Here is a 16,054-nt window from a genome sequence, read left to right on the forward strand (position 1 = left end):
GGCCATGACTGATTGGCCTTGAATTCAGAGATCTTTTAGCCTCCCAAGTGCTAGGATTAAAGGCATGTATTACAAGGCCTGGCTCGTCTCTTAGTGTTGTTTGGTTGATGTAGACACACACACACACACACACACACACACACACACACACACACACACTTGCATCTTATGTAACAGAGAGGTTCGTCTTTGGTCATGACCATTTGGAGTGATTTGGAGTTCTAAATATTTCTTGCTTTTGAACATGTCTCTAGGTTTGGGTCCTTAGTGTATATCTCAGCCCCTTCTTGTATCCCATGGATTCTGTAGTTTGCTCTCTTGACTGCATCCCAGAGTTCTTCATCCTGACTTGCCCTCCTCCCTTTATTGATGGCTGAAATGCACCATTTTATTGACATCTTCTTCTGTTTCTGATACTCTTTGCTCTGCTTGGCCAAGTCTACTGCTGATGCTCTCCACTGTGGGTGTTTTTTTTGTTTGTTTGTTTGTTTGTTTTTGATGCATTGATGGTTTTATTTCTGACATCTCTTCGTTTTATAAAAAATCTCAGTGTCCTTGCAGAATCTTATTTTCATGTTGCCCACCTTTTCATCCACACTGCTGACTTTCTCGTTCATTTTTATTGGCTTTTTGCCTATATTCCCGACTTTCCTCTCCAGTTCTGGATTGAACTTAATAACCGTTTTGTTTCCTTTTTCAGGTCACTGATCACTTTGACTATAAAAATTTTAAGTATCTTTTTAAAGATTTGCTTTTTAATTAAAAAAAAAACTACCATAGAATTTATTAGATCCTGTAAGTTACCTTTCTATTGCAGTGACAAAGGCAACTTAAGAGACAGAGTTTAATCGGGCTTACAGTTTCAGAGGGTTACAGGTCGTGATGGCGGAGCAAAGGTGTGGTAGCTGGACCAGCTGAGAGCTTGAGGATTGATTGAAGGTAGAAGTCAGAGAGAGAATTGGGAACCGCAGGAGTCTTTTGAAACCCAAGCCCCACCTCCAATGACACACCTCCTCGAACAAGGGCCACACCTCCTAATCCTTCCCAAACAGTTCCACAAACTGTGGACCAAGCATTCAAACATAAGAATCAACTGCTGTCCTGGAACTCACAGAAATCGGCCTCCCTCTGCCTCCCAAGTGCTGGGATTAAAGGAGTGAACCACCACTGCCTGACCAGAATAAGAAACTTTATCCCAAAGAGAAATCAAGGAAGAAGAGCTTCAGAGACACTCAAAGGAAGAGAAGTGACCAGAGGAGAACCCAGGCAAGGACAGAACACACTGAGTACTAGCAGGGCAGTTTCCTCATGGAGGAACTTCTCAACTTCTAAGCATTGAGATTACAGGAATGTGCTACCATAGTGGTACTCTAGTAACATTTACAATTTTTATGTTATATGTGTGTGTATGTGTGAGTACTAGCATGTATACATGCGAAGGTCAAAGGTCAAAGTGCAGCAGTCGATCTCTCTCTTTTCTTTATGTGGATCCTAGCGATTGAATTCAGGTGTAGTGGTAAATAATAATAATTTTAAAAATATATCAACCCTCACTATTGCCAACTCCAGCCAGCCACATGGCATCTGCAGGGTATTTTCATCTCAATCAGCAAAAACGTCTCTACCTGACTCGGTAAGTACCCAATTTCCATCCCACGCTACCGCCGGCTCTCTGGGCCCTACTAAGATCTCACCACCATGGCTAGTCCCATCAGTGTCCATCCTTCTAGTTCCCAAGGCAGCTCACTGCTACGCCAGTCCCATGCAGAGACGGCCTGTCTCGCAGCTCTCTTGCTGAGAACTCTGCTCACATTCCCAAGAACCCGGTAAAATCAAAACTTAATAAGCTTGTAATTTATCAACCAGATTGACATCAGTAAATTCTCCCTCCAGAAAACATCCACCCAATAAACTCGCAACCAAACTGATAATGATGTGAACTGCCCACCTAGATAAGACAAATTGTCCTGTAATAATCCTCCCTTATAGGATTTTTATAGCTACCTATGGCCATTTAAGGCCACAAGGATCTGGGTTGTTCTTCTCCATCTTGGTTCTTCTTCCTCCTTTCTCCTCTCTCCAAAACTCTGTACCTGCCTTGCTTTTCCCTAGCCAATCACAGGCCTTGCCTTATCTTGTGCCTGCCCTCACCTGCATAAAGATATCAGTGCACAGTCAGGCTCTGCATGGGGTGCCCTTACGTACCGAATCATCTAGCCGTATCTTTAGTAGCATTTAAGAACCAAACCAAAACCGGCGTCTGACGTTTTAGTCGCATAATTATAGCATATACAAGACCCATACCTATTTCTCGTTAGTAGCCATAGCTATTATTTATTTTTCTCTTGTCTTACTGCTTCATTTAATCTCTAAAACAAAGTTACCAGGAGTGATAGCATCTTTGCCCCGTTCTTGAGTTTCCTGGCAGTGCCTTGAGCTTGGCTTTTGACTTGGTAAGCTGTCCGCTGGGCTAAGTAGCTGGCATCCACTGTTCCCTGAAAAACCCATAAGATTGAATCAGATCGGAAGAATGCTGAGAGAAAGGAGAAAATATTTTAAGAAGGAAGGAAAGATGAACAACACTTAAAGCTCAAGAACAGACCACTAGCTTTAAAGACACAGAGGCCACTGGCTGCCCTTCGCCCTGATGATAGGAGTGGGTTAGACAGAGAATGTAGAAGTGGAAAATGGACTGGGAGAAACTTGGTTTGCCTGATTGTACTGTGAAGGACCAATGAGAGACGAGAAACAGCTAGAGATAGGTCTAAGGGTATTCTTTGTCTTGCTTTGGATTTGACATTTACTTTTCTTTTTAGTCAGGGTCTCACTTGTCCCCAAACTCGTACATCACCAATGGCCTTGAACTCTTGATCTCCCTGCCTCTGCCTCTCTACTTCTGGGACTACAGGCCTGTGACACCATGCCTCACTCTAGATTTACTTTGGAACAGTCAGCGGCGACAAACCATTACAATTCTTCACTACATTTATGTTTTTTGGAGGAAGGGGTTATGGGTGAAAGGTCAGAGGACAACTACCTGGAGACTGTCTCCTACTATGTAGATTCTGGGTATCAAATACAAGTTACTAGGCTTTGCAGGAATCCCTCTGTCTGCTGAACCATTGTGCAGGCCCTTTGATGGCTGCTGTGTAATCCTGAGGTAAACTGGTAGAGGAGAGGGAAGGATTTTTGTAGAACGATGTTCTTGAGTCGGGAATGAGACTGTGTCCACAAGTGCCATTTCGTTCAGATACAGCAGGGACAGTTGTGTTTGTTTATTGGTGAATGAACAAACTAGTGGGGACAGAGAGGAGAGGAGGGGCGCATTGTTAGAGATTGTTAGAGATTGAACCCAGGGACGCCTGCATCCTAAGCTTGTTCTACCCCTGATTCACAACCAAGGCCTAGAGCAAGGACAGTTTGTTTACAGGAGTAGGAGGGAAGACAGGACAGCAGAGAGACATTCTGTAAGTGGACCAGGACATTACTCTTGCTTCGTACCCGTGAACATTTCCTGGGTAATTCGGACGAATGAGAAGGCTTCAAATCGCCAGTCCACAGTTAAAACCATGCAACCCAAAGAGCCCCTTGACTCCTGTCTCCAGGTCTGCACCGACATCTTGGATCTCATCTCTGCCATAGAACAAAGGCATTTCTAGAGCAGCCTGAAGGGACAGTGGGGAGGGCGTGGCCTCTGATTTGTAGGCCTTAGGCCTGAGGCCCGACTGAAGCTCTAATGATCCCTCGTCTGCCTCATTTCCCTATGGGCTTGAACGTGTGTGTGTGTGTGTGTGTGTGTGTGTGTGTGTGTGTGTGTGTGTGTGTGTGTGTGTGTGTATGCATGCCTGCATGCCTGCATGTGTGTGCATGTCTGTGTATGTGTATGCCTGCATGTGTGCATCTCTCTCTCTCTCTCTCTCTCTCTCTCTCTCTCTCTCTCTGTGTCTGAATGTGTGCATGTCTGTGTGTGTATGTGTTTCACAAGTGTCACTTGCTTCAGATCCAACAGGGCTAAAAACAGAGAGAAGAGGGGCAGAGAGACTGAAAGAGGGTGGAAGAAAAAGAAGAACAGGGAGAAACAGGAAGAGGAAGGAAGAGAGGGAGAGGGAGAGGGAGAGAGAGGGGGAGAGACAGAAGGGGAGTTATACAGAAGTTGGTACCCTGGCTAGCCACTGCGGGAGTCTGTGTGTCCAGACTTATGCAGTGGGGCATGGGATAGAATGACCTGGAGGCGATGGAGGGGTGGGGGGGAGGGGAAGAAGAGACAGAAGGGGGAGGGGAGAGGGAAGGGGAGGCAAGGTCCAAAGGGCTTTGCAAAGACTCAGAGGCTCTACCACTAAGGTCAAGGATTCGTGGGTTTCTCAAGCCTGACTAGTCCTTGTCTCTGGGAGAGAGGACACATGCAAGACATTGCCCCTCACTGATGCCAACTCCTGGAACAAGAGGCGACTGTTAGGTAGTCGGGAGGTCTTAGTTCTCCTCACCACCCAAACCGAAGTCAAAGGGAATGCCCTGAGATGAATCCGGCAGGCACCGTATTTACCTGTTCTCATATCCTCCAGGGCTACACAGAGGCTGGCACCCTGGCTAGCCTCTGAGGTATTCAGTATGTCCAGACACAGGCAGTGGGGCACAGAATGACTCCTTCGTCCCGGCAGTTACTCTCAGCGATTAACACATGTCTCCTCCAGATATTTCTTCAGGAGTCTCCCCTGAGGAGTGAACACGATGCATCACTTGTTTCCTAAGAGCAGCATCCGCAGGGGGAAGACCCCACAACCAAACCTGATGGGAGGAGCCTAGGTAGGCTCTTGGCTCTTGTTCCGCCCCTGGCGGTCTGCAGCAGTGAACCCTGATATTCAAATGCATATTTCATGGTCTCTCATCCCACAGTTTGGAGGAGGGCCATTCGCGAGGCATGATCCATTCACTCAGGCTCATCACGTGGAGAAAATTACATTTCCCTAGTTGCCAAATGGAAGAGATAAATTACTCACATGGGCAAGCACACTGTCGTAAGGAGTGGTTTCCAGACCCCAGACTCTGAGCTAAAACACACAGAAGGGAGACTCCGAGACCTTCAGCTGCTTTGGGTCACACTCCCTGTGCCCACTCACCAGGCCCTCAGCTGATACATGGATTTACTTCGGGGGACATTTGCCCTTCCGTCTCTTTTGCATAAAACAAGCATCTTGAGGCCTCTTTTTCTTCCCTCCTAGCAGAGATGTTATAAAAGAGAATTCATCAACACAGAACACTTCATATTTATGCACACTTGCTGAATTGATAATTCTTATTTGTAATGAAAATTAAGTAAGCAGAATGTTAAAATGTTCTCCAGGGAAGGCGCGTTGAGATGTCTGGCTACAGACAGACACCATCACTGTCCTCGCTTCCTCTTTTAGATCAGTGCAAGTCCAGGTAACTCCTCTCTCTAACCTCGCTATAGTTAGTCCCACACCTCGTGGCTACCTACGTACACAGGATTAATGACAGTGATAGCTGTGCGGCTACTACAGCGACCATCTGTTCCCTTTATAGGACTACCACCGAGTTGAGCACTGGTCACAGCTTCCAATACAATCCCACAGTTTCTGAGTTTTACATTTTTATCCATGTTACCCTTGGTGCGGTTATACAACCCAAATAATTAGGCACCAGAAATTGTACCGCTCTCCGGCTCAGGACGTGGCAGAAATAAACACACGATACGTTACACTTGGTGAAGTGTACAAGCGCAGCCCCCACTCTCTGGGTGCTTCGGTTGGGAGGAGGGAGGGTTCACTGGCAACCAAAGCTACTGGTGACCTCATTATTCAATATTTAGTTCATCATCCCTTCCACCCCCTCTTAGGAAAGCAGCTTCCCGTTTTTAAAGGGTTGTGGTCACACAGTGACGCATCTACCTGCTGGAAGACAGCTCAAACACCAGTCGCTAGCAAAGTTTGGGGTCTAAGGCTTTTTTTTTTCTGGCTACCAAAGTCTCGGTTCCCATCTGTGAGTTTTACTTGGACCCCGCGAACCAGGACGTATGCGCAGCCCAGGCGATCTGCTGCACACGCAAGGCCCTCTGGTGACCTGAGCTCCCCGTCCCCAAGACCCTCGGCCAGGGGTGGCTCCCGCCCACTCAGGTTTTCCCCTGCCTGGAGCGGTCCAGTTCCAACCGGCTCTTTCTCCCCGCCCTCAGTCTCAGCGGTTTTGGTAGAAGAGGCTGGCCCGAAGCAAAGCTCAGGGAGCTCAGGGAGACCGCCACATCCCGCCATCCCTTCCTCAGGGACCGGGCTTTGAGGGGACCTCCAACCCTTGCAGGAGTGAGGACTCGCGGCTAGAGCGACAGGGGCACTGAAGAGCAGGTGCCGGGCGGGAAGGCCAGGCTGCCCCCGGTTCGGGCGTCCACGCAGGAGGTGCAGAAGCCCGGCTGCTCAGGAGAAGCCGCCTCCCGGTCCGGGTCCCAGCTGGATGGTCCCCGGTGCGGTTGCCGGGGCTCCAGCTGTCCCCGCCGCAGCAGGTGGGGGCCCGTGGGCCAGGGCAGGGGCGGGGCTGGGGGCGGAGCCGCGGCGGGGGCCGTACGGGCGGGGGCCGGGCCCGAGCCCGAGCCGGACTGTCGGGGAGCCGGCGGGAGCTCGGCCGCGCCAGGGCTGGTGCAACCGGGCGGAGAGCGCCGGCGCCGCGGCCGCAGACAAAGGGCCGCCGCGCTCCGTCTGCCTCGGTGAGTGGCTCCCTGCTCGCCCGCTTTTTTCTCTAGCTGCCCGCTCCTCCCGGAGTTCCGCCGGCTCCGGGGAGCTGGGAACTGCAAGGACCGGGACTTCCCGGTTCACTCTGCACCCCAGCCTCACCTGACCCGTGATTCCGTCCCCCCGCCCCCCAAGCTCGAGCAGACACCCAACTCGCGACTTTCGGAGCGCCGGCCACCGTCTCCGGTGGGACCCACCCCGGCCGCCCTCGGTGACCTCTTCCTCCGCGCACCGTGCGCGGGTACTGTCCCTGGCTCCCCAGTTTGGTTGGGAAGGTTGCTGCTGAGCTCTTCCGTGGGTGTGTGCCAGGGAAGACGACCTAGGGGCTGGGCTCCACGAGGGGACCCCACCCCTTGGGGACAGCGCGCGTTCGGGGTGGCGGAGGGGCGGTTCTCGAGTTCAGATTTGGATTTGGGGGTCTGGTTCTGTTCCCTGTTAGCCTCTCCTCCAGTTTATTTCTCTGTTCAAGGGTTAGCCTCGCATTTTGTCCCGGCCGCACCCGAAAGAGGCGCCTCTTCTGTGGGTCGGTGGCCCTGGGAGGGAGAGGACCTAGCTGTTTCCCCTCGCTGGACTGCGCTGAGCCCGCAACGGTTGGGGAGGGAGGGCAGTGCGGGCAGCGACTGGGGACTGACATCACTGCTCAGTCCCGACCGGCTCCCTCTGCCTCTGGCCGGCTTGATCTCCATCAGAAAAGAATCGGAAGCCCAGCGGGCTTTTGCTTTTGTTCTCCCTGCTACTCTCGATTCCTTTGAGAAACCCGGATGGTTGGTTACCCAAAGAGGGGGTTGTGGTGAGAGTTCCAGGTGCTACCCTGAAGGGACAATCATTGGAAGAGGCTCTTTCTAGCCCCAAGATTCCGGTTGCCCATCAATACCCCGGAGCGGAGGTAGGTACTGCTTCCCAAAAGAGCGCGATTCCTGCGGCGGCCGCGCTGTCACGCGCCTCTCCTGCACTCTCGAAAGCGCTACCTCGAGACGTGCATTTCCATTCATGGAACTGTGCCTGGGTTTTGATTAATGTCATCTCTGCCAGGTTCTCTAAGAACGACTGTTGCCTGCTGTTCGGTTTTGTAGCCCTTTACTGGAGGCCTACTGTGTGCAGGACAACTGTCTGCATTTCAGAGATGCTTGTTAAACACCTACTATGCGCATGACGGTTTCAGTTTGACAGGTACTTGTTGAGTATTTCCGATTTTTTGATGACCCTGTTTCTGGAATCATTATTCAAGGAGAACCTAGTCTGTAAAGGACGTTTTTTGGCCAAATGGTAGCCCAATATACTGCGAGGGCAGGAGAGGCAGAGGTGGGAGTGTGGTGTGGTGGTGGGGGGCGAAGTAGATAGAGACAAGAAGGGGAAACGTATAATGGGTCCTCAACTTCCGGAGAAAACTGCATTTTAACTTTCTAGATTATGGCGTGGAGTGAGAAGGACTTGTCTCTCCACATCAGGCAATTTAGGCTTGAATGCGTGAGAGTTGGTCTGACAGGAAAACGGCAGAATAATAACGAGGGAGAACTTTGCTGATTATAACAGAGAATGGGACAAAGTTTTATGTGGCAAAGCCCTAGTGCTAAAAAGTGGAATCTAAGTCGAAGGAGAAAGAGAGACAGGTGGACAGCCAACTCAGAAAGGACAGAGTGAAGAAGGAAGAGAGATAGGGCTAGCTACACTTACTTCAGCCAAGCAGTTCACACTGATACTAGGGCCAAGGCAGTGTCCTTAATCTTAACCTTACAAATGGTCTGAGAGACCTGTTAAGAGATTTGAAGAATTAGCCCCAGATCTTGATTCTCAATAGAATGGCAAATATTTAAGTGCTTCTTTGTTATAGATACTCCAAAATGTAATCTAAGACACAGTTCTTGTCCTACAGGACCTGTGACAGTTCATGAGGAGTAAAATGGCAGTTTGGGCACCAAAAAAGGAAATCTAGTAACGTGCTTAAAAAAACCCAAAAGATCTACAGAATTGCGGCTTTCTTTTAAAACCAGAAATGCAGAGTTTCCATTTGTTCTGTATGTCTGTCTCTTGACATTGATTTCTAACCGTTTCTGGTAACTGCTTAATCCCAGCTTCTTGGTGCCATAAACTTTTTCTCTTTAAAATTGTTTCTGATTTCCATCTTAAGTTCTTTTAAAACTATGTGGCGCTATCTTTGTTATGAACTTGGACCCTCACCCCCCCCGCCCCCACCCCCGACAGTCTTTTCTGGAAGTAGACCTGTTAGAAATTCTTCATAGAAAACGTGGTGAGATCCAAGTGAATGTGCTCGGTAGTGAGGAAAGGGGAGGAAAACCAAAGGAGACCAACAGCAGAGAAAGCTAAGGTGATGATGACACAAGATTCCAGTCGAGGGAAATAGCAGTCAGCAAAGGTATCGGGCAAACAGACCAGCTTTTAGAACCCTTAGAAGGGACTAGGTGTCCATCTGGAGGGCTCCCATCCATTCCCCAGAAATGTGAGAGACTTCATGTTGGACCGTCAGGTGTAAGTGTGGGAACCACTCAGTTTGAGGCTCCAGGGGATCCTCTAGTGGCCCCAGCAGCTGGCCAGCCCTGCACCCCTCCTCCATTGTTTCAAGCATTCCTGAAGTGTTTTCACCTGAGCTGAGCTTGGCTGTAATCTTCCTCAGGCCAGGAATGTGCCTCTTTTGGCTCCCAGCATCCTCTTCTGCATGCTAGAGCCGCCCGTCTTTGGAGTAGGTGAATCTTCAGCGTCTCCTGCTCATTTCCTCACCCTTTCCCTCCCTCCTCAGGTCCTCCCGTCCTTGTCACCAGTTTCAGCTCCTCCAGGCAGGGCTTGCAGTGTACGAAAACTGGTCTCAGGGGAAAACAACCAGTTACCCATCACTTTGTCCTGAGTGTGAATGTAGGTCACTGTTCCGTCTTCAGGGGTCTTTGTTCTTTAAGCCTCATCAGAGAATGAAAAGCTGCCTCTGTGGTTCTGGGAATGCCAGGGCTAGAAGTTACTGGGCTGGCAGGGTGACTTTCCTGGTGCTCCTAAAACGATAACACCTAGTCCTGGGTCCTCCTCGCAGTGCCATGATCTATACACCTCTGGAGGCTTCAATCTTCGGTTGTTGCTGTTGTTGTTGTTGTTGATGTTGTTGTTTTTGCACAGGTTCTCCCTACGTAGTATGTAGCCTATGCTCACCTATCCTGAACTTGAGATTGAGGTTTTCCTTTCAGAGCTTGTTTTGTGCTGGGGTCCCACACATGCTCCACCACACCCGGCTCCCTCTCTTTGAAGCAGTGGTTCTCAACCTGTGGGTCACGAGCCTTCGGTGGGAGCGGGTGCGTGTCACGCATCAGATATTCTGTATATCAGATATTTACATTATGATTCACAACAGTAAATACAAAATTACAGTTGTGAAGTTGCACCGAAACAATTTCATGGTTGGGGGGGTCCCCACGGCGTGAGGAACCGTATTAGTGGGCTGCATTATTAGGAAGGTGGAGAGCCAAGGCTTTCGAGTACAATTTCCGCTTCCCCTTCAGAGGCGTCATTGCCTTTTATAATGGGGTGGTAGTGGATGTCAGACCGTAGCTCTCTGTGAGCCGACTCTCAACTTAGCCTTCACATGCTCCTCCCCAAGGTCTACAGATTGGTTGTTTTACAGTGAGAGTCTCTGTCTCCTTGCACTCCCATTACCTTAAGACAGATTCCTAACTGCCGCTCTCAGACTTGAGGGTTTTTTTGTTATAGGAATAGGAGCTGCTTTCCTCACAGGAATACCTTGTCTAGTGTTTAGTTCTGTCCATGGATTCTACCCATCGGATGCTGGAGGCCCTGTCTAGCTACCCTTTCTAAACGGTGACAACCCAAAGCATCTCCAGATATCAACAAATGTCCCCTGGGAGAAGAGTCACTCCCCGAGGACCACTGTTCTTCAGAGTACTGGATATTATGTATCGTGCTGTAACATAACTCTCTGGGAAAGGCTTTATTTAGTGTCACTTGAATCTTTTTCAGTAAAGGCAACTTGATAATGTCTGACTAACTTTGTAGCACTTTCCATGTCAATAATTTCAGATCAGAACTAATGTTCCCTGTCAGCACACATACTCAAATTCAGTAATCATGTTGCTGAGTTCAGTTTTGAAGCGATTCTTCCGGTCTCAATGTAGATCTAACGTGTGTACCAGAAGTGTGGGTACCAGAACCATCTTTGGCAGCAAAGCCTACCCCAGAGCAACACCTGAACCTGCTACTTGGACCGCAGCTGGCGGGCAACCGCAGGGTAGGAAAGTGAGGGTGGAGGCTGAGTTTGGCAGGGATCTGCTTGTGTAGTTTGGAGAGACCTATTTAAGAAAAAGGCAAGGAGCTTGGAGAGATGACTCAGTGGTTAAAAACCATTCCTCCAGAGGACTCCGGTTCAATTCCCAGCACCCACACGGCAGCTCACAATTGTCTGTAACTCCAGTTCCAGGGGATCCGACACCCTCACACAGAATGCATGCAGTCAAAACACCAAAGTACATGAAATAGATAAATAACGTTTAAGAAAAAAGAAAGAAAGAAAAAAGGCAAAATGGCCAGCCTTGGATGCGTTCTTGGACAATCAAGTAGGAGACTGTGAATTTAATCTTCAGTTTGCTTCCTGTTAAAGCCATCTCTGCGCGGGGAGCAAGCCTGTGTAGGGTACTAAAAACTTTCTTTGTGCAGGACCAGCAGGAGCTTAGAGGAGCTTGGCCGGTGCTAGCTTACATCATGGAAAGGTGATCAAAGACTCCCAAGTTGCCCGTAGTTCTGCTCACTTCTGCTTTAAAACCAAGAATTCAACCTGCTTGTCAGCCCCAGCGTCAACAGCATCTCTGTAGGATGGCAAGAGGAGGAGGTTAGTTTACAGTCAGCAGAGTCTGAGTTGCGGTCATGGGCGCTACATTTGCACCTCGTAAGGTGGCGGGAGCAGAGTCCAACTTGTTGCTTTGGAAAGTGAATGGAGCGTGTCTTCAGGTCATGGAATGGTCTCTGAAAAGGTTCGGTAAGAGTTCGTCGATTTAGATTTCTCTTTTGGAATTCCGTGCATTAAAACAGACCAAGTGAGAAATATTCATCCTCTTATGTTTGGGGGACGAGGGGGGCAAAGCAGTTTAAGCACCCGTGAGCAAAATAATAAAACTTTAAAAACCATATTTTAGGTTTTTAAGTGAATTCGCTAGTAAATTAATCGATCTTTCGCCTTAGTTTAGAGCAATCTAGTTTCATGACATTGATACCGCTGGTTCTCTGTGAGGTTAATCAGTCAATGTATCAATGTCTGTGTCAACAACAACAAAGAACCCGGAACAGGAAGATTTGCTCTTAGGGGACATTAAGAAAATATTATTCCTTTTACTTTTAAACTGACAATTTATATGAGCATTTTAAAGAGTTGAGATCTATTGAGGGTTTTTTTTTTTTTCTCTCCAGAAAACAGAATGCAAGGAGATTTAAGGGTCCCCTGATCAACCCTTCTTACCCATCATGTAAGCCAGGAAACCAAGGCAGAGAGCATTTATAATGCTTGCCAGGGTTACAGAGAAGTTCCCTGAGGAGGCTGGGGCCCGCTGGCATCTGGGAATTTACCAGGTCTTTCCATGCTCTGTGCTCCTGGGATACTCCTCTGTCTTCCTGGTTGCCAGATCTTGTTGGTGGAACATTCAGGAGGCAGGAAAAAGGTTTAATTACTTGCCTTCCTTCCAGAGCGTCTCATTCTGAGAAAGCAGCTCACAGATTCAAGCTAATTACACTGGTGCCAGCGATGTGTGTACACAAGCCTAGTTCTGAAAACAACCACGGGAAAGCTCCGACAGTTGTATCGAGTGGATGGAATTATTTTATCGAGCTTATTTTAAGATATTTCACAGTGATTGACGTGAGTGTTAATATTTATGTCTCTGTTTAGGAAAGTAATGCACAGTCATGGAAGCATCAAGTAAAACGAATTCACCTGTACCCAATTCGTAGTTGGCTTTTTTTCACCTTTTTTAGTGGTTTCCTCGGCTCGTTTAAAAATATAACTGAGACCACGTTGTGTGTGTAATTTTAATTTTAGTCCTCTTCCAGGTAGTACTAGAACAAATGATATCTATGATTCAAACTCTTGGTAAATATAATTTTAGCAGATGGGTAATTCGGTATTTACAAGTTCCTTAATTTATCCCAACACTTTACTATTAGGGGATATTAAATTTCTCTGCAAGTTCTCCCAACTGAGTCATTGTGCCTGTACTCTTTCGACACCCTGGATTATTGTTTTTTTTCCTGTGACATATTCACAGAGAAATTACTTAGCTAAGGGTATGAGAACACAAAGGCACAAAGACCATATTAAATGTCTTTATGAAGGGGGCATGGCCTTTTTTAAACTCTTGTTGGTAGCATCCTGTCAGCGGTGGAGTTTCCTCATACTATTGACAGTGCACAATGGTCTGTGTCTCTATATTTGATTGATAGAATTAATGAGTTGTCGATTACAGTTGCATTTTGGTAAGTTACTTTTCTATCTCTCTCTCTCTCTCTCTGTGTCTCTGTGTGTGTGTGTGTGTGTGTGTGTGTGTGTGTGATTAAACAGCAACACCTGTATATAAGACCATTTCTCAAAAGAAAGAAAAAAACCAAGAATGCCTCAGATTTCAAAGATAAAATGGGAATCCTGAAAACTGTATCTAATAATCTAAACTAATCTGCGATGCCAGAATCATCAGTGTCAAGCTTATCCAGAGTGGAGGAGCTGCTTATGAATCACTGAAGACGGTTAAGAGGGAGGTGCACCTCATGAAGACCAACATTCAAAGCTTAAGGAGGGCTTGCTGAAGGTCATTCCTAGGGCCTGGGCGGGGTGAGAAGACCAGTACACAGTGAACCTTTGCTGGGCTTCATCCCTACAACAGCCGACGGAGTGAAAAGTGGCAGACAGAAAAGATAAACGTCCAAATTCACACACTTTCGGTCACAGCTCTTATGCAAGACTTTGTTGCTGTGAGTGATTTGATCTGTGATTTGAACCACGGTGCGGTTGCGGGCGAGTGATCTGCCTTGGCTGTGTTCATGGACTTGAAAAGTATAGACAGGGCTGGAGAGATGGCTCAGTGGTTAAGAGCGCTGACTGCTCTTCCAGAGGACCTGAGTTCAAATCCCAGCAACCACATGGTGGCTCATGACCATCTGTAATGAGATCTGATGCCCTCTTCTCGTGTGTCTGACGACAGCTACAGCGTACTCATATAAATAAAATAAATAAATGTTTAAAAAAAAGAAAAAAGAAAAGTATAGACATTAATTCAAAGATAGCCTTATCCTAGCTCCCAAAGAATTGACACAGAGACTTATTAAGTTTATTACCAAGCTTTAAGCCTAGGCTGGGCAGATTCTGAGCTATTCTAACTCCCTAATGCCCTGTCACTTTTCTATCTGGTCTTTCCCTGGCTTGCTCTGGTCCATGTGTGACGTCATGCCTGCTCTCATGGAGACCTCGTGGCAAATCCTCCTGGTCTCTCCATCTTCTTTTCACACAGTCCTTCTCTTCCTTTCCTCTCCCTGGGGCCCCTAGCTGGAATGGGAAGTCCAGCCTGCCTATCTCTGCTCAGCCATAGGCTGGACAGCTCTTTATTACCAGTCAGAGATAATTGGGAGCGTTCTTTATACAACACTGATCCAGGAGATGGTTCAAATACTCACCACAATGCTAGTGTCCGACTGTGACCAGAGCTCGGGGCACAGAAAGCAGCAACTGAATATGCAGTGCACAAAACCAACCCCCAAGAGAAAAAAGTTAGGCTGGGGAATATCGGCAACTGTCTCCAAACTCGATTGCTTATCTGTGGGAGCATTTTTGTGGTGCGAGGTCAATTTGCCATCCTAAATTTACTGTGACTTCTCTTAGTTGGATTCCTGTGTTTCCACTCCTCCTTTCCCTCCCCCCACTTTAAACAGTCTCTTCAAGCTTCATTCCGAAGAGTTCTGTCTTCCAAGTTCCAGTGTTTCCTTCAGCTATATCTAATCCGGGATGAATTTATATGTTTGTTTGCAGTTTCAGTCTCAATCCCCGAATTTCATTTGTAGAGTTCTAGTTCTCTTTCAACAGCATGGCTTCAACATGAAGCCATACCGCATTTAACACTTGTTTCCACTACCCCTGTAAGTTTTGTTGTTGTTTTTTTGAGACAAAGTCTTGCTATAAGCCTAGGCTGACTGTAGGATGATGTCACAGGTGAGGCAGGTACAGGATAGAAGGAGGCCTGTCATTGGAGGAGAAGGAAGGATGGGCGGGAGAGAAGTTTGAAGGAAGAGGAGGAGACTGGGGGAGAGAGGAGGAGACAGGGCGGAGGAGAGGGGCTGAGAAGCTGTGGCAGGACAAGATGGCAGGTGATGTTAAGATTCTGCTCTGTGTATTTACAGGTTGTTATTAATGTTCTCAAGGGATGGATAGTACCGGGCATAGTATGTTTAAGTGGGCAATTATATCTTACCAATTGGATCTAAGATTATTGTGTTGTGTGTTCTTTTATGTGAGGGTTTGAGTGTAGGAAAGTGTGCGGCTGGGATGTGTTTCCGCCCAGATAATCTAGCAGATATCTTGGGGCACTGTGGTGAGGACCTAGCGGGTAAAAGACCACAATACATTTTTATTTTTATATTTTTACAACAACAGCTGACCTCCGATTTAGCCCTGGTCTTCCCACATTTCCTGCCAGGGTTACAGCTATGCATCCCTACACCTGGCTCTTAGGCTAAGTCCAACTTTTATATCTGTGTGCTGGGCACAGGTACTTTGCATTCTATGTCTGGGATTTCCCCTTTGTAATACCAGAACATTCGTTGCATGTTCTGATTTTCTTGCTGGTTCATGTTTATGTTATTATGTTCCTTTGTTTGGTTGGATGATCTTTGAATGAGTGCAATATGACTTTAAAAAAAATATTTGTGTGACTCAACATATTGGCACAAGCATGTGATCTCAGCACTTGGAAGGCTGAAGCAGGACAATCATGAGTTTGAGGTCAGCCAGGGCTGCATAGTCAGACCCTATTTTAAAAAAAAATTATGTCTATATAAACACCACATTTGATATCTTAAAATGTAAATATTTCTACATTTTCATCTCTGAAATCGAGATATTTTTACAGAATCTTTTTATAATAGATTCTTGCTTTTATGTTTGGTAGCATTTTTATTTTTCCCTGATACATTAACTAATCATATATCCTATAATTAGTGATATTTAACATTTGATGACATGAATTGAAGCTTTGGCTGCTACTGCTAAATATGACAAGTGTTCTAAAAAGGATTTTTAAATGGCTTGCATAGGATTTCTTTGGGCGGTTGCAGGA

This window comes from Rattus rattus, chromosome 15 (assembly GCF_011064425.1).
Source record: "Rattus rattus isolate New Zealand chromosome 15, Rrattus_CSIRO_v1, whole genome shotgun sequence".
Lineage (NCBI taxonomy): Eukaryota > Metazoa > Chordata > Mammalia > Rodentia > Muridae > Rattus > Rattus rattus.